The following is a 4,220-nucleotide window of genomic DNA, read 5'->3' as shown; positions in this document are numbered from 1 at the left end:
AATTTTTTACCCATTGTCCTGTGATTGTAAATTGCATTTAATTTTTTTTTGCTATTTTTTATTTAGCTTTTTGCTATTGCAAATAATGCTGTAATAAAATAATTTCAAAATTAATTTCTAAATTATCACTATTTCAAAGAACACAAGTGGCTCAGATATGATTTGTAAATTGCATTTAATTTTATACTCCATGAAAATGCCTTTTGCTAGTTTATAAGCTCTTTCAGTAATAATTCATATCAGTTTCCCTAGCACTGATCTGTTGTGTAATTAGAACAAAGTATTGCCATCTAAATGCATGAATAAATGACTTAATTTGTGAAATTTAAGGGGTAAAACTATTTTTGCAATTTGAAGCAAGAAAATAAATATATAACTTATTATAATGGACACTCTTTTAACAAATTGTCACTAGAGATGCAGCTTGGTCTCATGTATTAGTTTCCTAGGGCTGCTATAACAAATTATCATAAACTGTGTGGCTTAAAATAACAGAAATGTATTGCCTCACAGTTCTGAAGGCTAAAAGTCTGAAATCAAAGTGCTAGGAACGCCCCACTACCTTCAAAGGCTCTGTAGGATGGGAGAATTTTATTCTTTCCTCTTCCAGTTTTGTTAGCACCAGTCATTCCTTGGCTTGTGTTTCCGTCACTCCAATCTCTGTCTCTATGGTCACATTGCCTCTACTTCTTTATGTGTCTTCTTTTCTGTCTATCATCTCAAATATCCCTTTGCTGTTCTCTTAATTAAAACCAAATTTTAATTTAGTTACATTCCTTGTATCAGTTCGAACAATACATTTCAATTACTTATGTTTTACAGGCCCTTATTTAACCAGTGTCAATTTTAGGTGCACTATTGTTTGGAGTAAAAAATGATACAGTGATTTCCCCACCATAAAATGAAAAAGGTTGAAAAGATACACCACAATGAGCACTTAATGTGTCATAGTGCAGTTATCAACAGTGTGCTTTAAACCATATACTTCTAGCAATTTTGCACATTTTTATGTCAGAATTGTTATGAAAACTAATGTAACTACAAAGTTTTATGCATGCATCTCTCCCAATTTAGTTTTCAGCCTAATATGGGTTTAGAATTGAGATACTTACTGAGATTAACTATTGAAATAACACAACCAACCATAATGCCAGAAATGCAATGTGACCTTAGAAAATAGTTTCTTTTCATGCCAGAAAAAAATAATAGTGTAGTAGAGTGGTCAGCTAAAAAAGACGAATCGACAGTACACATTATGTTAATCCAGTCAGGAATATAAGACTCTTTGAAATAAGGCTTCAGTCCCTCTGAAAACCAGTATAGTATGTATTTCTTATATGCTTAATCCTACAGCCGATCATTTCATGGCTCTACTGGGAATTCTAGGGTATTTTCCAGGACTCATCTTCCATAATTGACCCTGAACTCCATTTTCATGTCCCCACTAGACTTGTGCGTTTGTTGAAATTTCCACTCAACTTTAGCCTTCCAGCTGCTGTTTTCGGATACATTAAAAACCTGAAAAAAAAGTGACCTAAAACGGTTCTCACACTTTGTTAGTCACACGTCTTGAAGAAAGGTGAATCAAGGATTTTTCTTTATGTATTTATTAATCAATCAGACAATCAGTCTTTTATGAACAGGTAACTTTTCACTAAAGACTTGGAGAAATGAGGAAAATGGTCATGTGGGGAAGATCATTCCAGACAGAATGTTCTAAGAAAATCTAGAACAAAGGCCTTGAGATTATAGCATATAGGATCATATGACATGTTTAAAAGAAACAATATAATGAATGACACAAAGGTTATTGGCCTGAGCAACTAGAACAACAACAACAACAACAACAACAAATGACATTAACTGAGAAGACTATCAGAGAGCTAGTTTGAGGGTAGATATCAGTAGCTCAATTTCAGATCTGTAAAATGGAGGTACATATTACACATCTGAATGATGACTAGAAAGTTAGATAAAGAGGAAATATTGAGGTTGAAGTTACACATTTAGTTGTTCTCAGCTTGACATTGAATATAAGTAGGGAAGAGTTTAGTAAGTAGTCAGAGACAAGCTTAGTTATCATCCATAATTTGGCCTATGGAGTATTATTAATGAATCTCAGAATGATAGATAGTAATCACATAATAAATAATTGATAAATTAAATTAATTGATTTCAGCTACCCGAGAAACTGTATGAATTTCATTATAAATATATTCTTCCCAGTTGTTCACAGTATTTTCTCATGGCCAGCATTCTGCACAATGTTTTTTTTTAAATGTCTTTATTTTTAATTTTGAAAGACTTTAGCACTCACAAGAAGTTGAAAAACAGTATAGAGTTCTCATGTACCCTTCACCCCAAAATTGGTTTTTAAAGTGTTATTACTTGGTTGACATTAAAATTATCTTTTTTGACTGATATATAATATTATTTTAATTTTCTCTTGTTCTATGTTTTTAACAAGTTTGAAACAGTCTTGGTGAAAATAAATATTTTAACATGACTATTGAGAATTATGGAACCCAAAGAGGAAGCAGTAACACTTTAAAATATTTCCCTAAACATTATAGTATATACATTACAATCCTCAATATATACATTTATAATCTACAGTCTTCATCTGTAATTATTGGTGAAACTGGCAACTAAATGAAAGGTAGATTCTATCCAATTCAATTCAACGCCTTTCTCTGGATGAACAATGAGCCAAGAAACCCTTCAGTTTATGTTTTGTCCTTGATCTATTGGTAATCATACGCTACATACAGCTTTCTTTGCTCTCTGCACCTGTGCACATTTAAATTGTTCTTATATACAATATTGGCACAAGGCAAGTATGGCAACTTATAGACTTTAATTATTCAAATACCATCAAGTTAAATTAATATTTAGTGATAAAATTGATTTTAATCCCCAGAAAATGCATACTGCTTTTTCCATATGCTATTATTGAATGTTTTGAAATGTGGCTCATTTTATTTCACAATTGCAATATATGATGACAAAACATCAATTGTAATTTCTTTTTGTTTTACAAAACTACTGTTTTATTTATAATGCAACATGGATAGAATTTTTTAAAGTTATAATTATGAGTGTTTTAAGTACACATTTTGGACCAAATGTATTTTATTTCATTTTGTATTGAGACTCTGTAGCTCAAGCTGGGACTCCTCTTGAACTTCAGACTCAGGGCTCCATCTGCATAGTAGACATTGAATTAAATGTGCCACATACTCATTATCTCCCAGTAAAACTTCCTCCTGTGTAATTCATCTCATTTAGCTTCCTCATTACGCAACCAGACGTCCAAGCTGTAGCTTTCAAAGTTTTTTGACTGTGACACACATTAAAAAAACTATTTTATTTTGCAACCTATGACACACACACACACAGACACACACACACACACACTTAAAATGGGAGCATCGTGAATAATAGTTACTCATACCATGTGTGATAAACTCTAATATTATCTATCCCATTCATTTTTTTCTCTTCATGTTCCTGTTTTTTTGAGGAAAAATTAACATAATATAAAATTAATCATTTTAATGTGTACAACTCTGTGGCATTTAATACATTCATAATGGTGTGCAACCACATCACTACTCTAAAATATTTTTATCACTTCAAGAAACTCTGTATCCATTAAACAGTCATGATAACTTGTCCCCTCCCCACAGACCCTGGAAAACACTAATTTGCTTTCTGTCTCAATTTATCTATTGCAGGTATTACATAATAGTGCAATCATACAAATGTGAACTTTTTTCTGGCTTCCATTGCAAAATTCCATACCTACTGTTATTTACTGAATTAATTTGGCAATTCATCAATGGGCCATTCACCTGCCCTATGGGTCCATATATAGGACCTCCTTCTCCTTGTCTCTTACCCTTCCAAACACAGACTTTCACCAATTTCCAACTCTCTTCCCCTCCCAATATCTATGGAAGCTCTTGCCTCCTCTATTCCTATTGCCACTCTCTTAGCTCAGGCCCTTCTTATCTCTTGCCTGGATTATCATACCACATTAATTATAACTAGTCTCTGTGCCTCCACTCCCTTCTCACTGCAGTTCATTTTCCAACCAGCTGCTAGCAATATTTGTCTGGAATAAATATATTTGAGAATGTCATACTTTTACTTAAGACATAAATAAACATAGCCATTCCAGGCCACTTGATTGCCTTCCAAAAGAAATAAAAGTGATA

The sequence above is a fragment of the Propithecus coquereli genome, unplaced genomic scaffold, assembly GCF_000956105.1.
Source record: "Propithecus coquereli isolate 6110/MARCELLA unplaced genomic scaffold, Pcoq_1.0 Scaffold365, whole genome shotgun sequence".
Classification (NCBI taxonomy): Eukaryota; Metazoa; Chordata; class Mammalia; order Primates; family Indriidae; genus Propithecus; species Propithecus coquereli.
The sequence above is the reverse complement of the archived record's forward strand: the minus strand, read 5'-3'. Positions refer to the sequence as shown.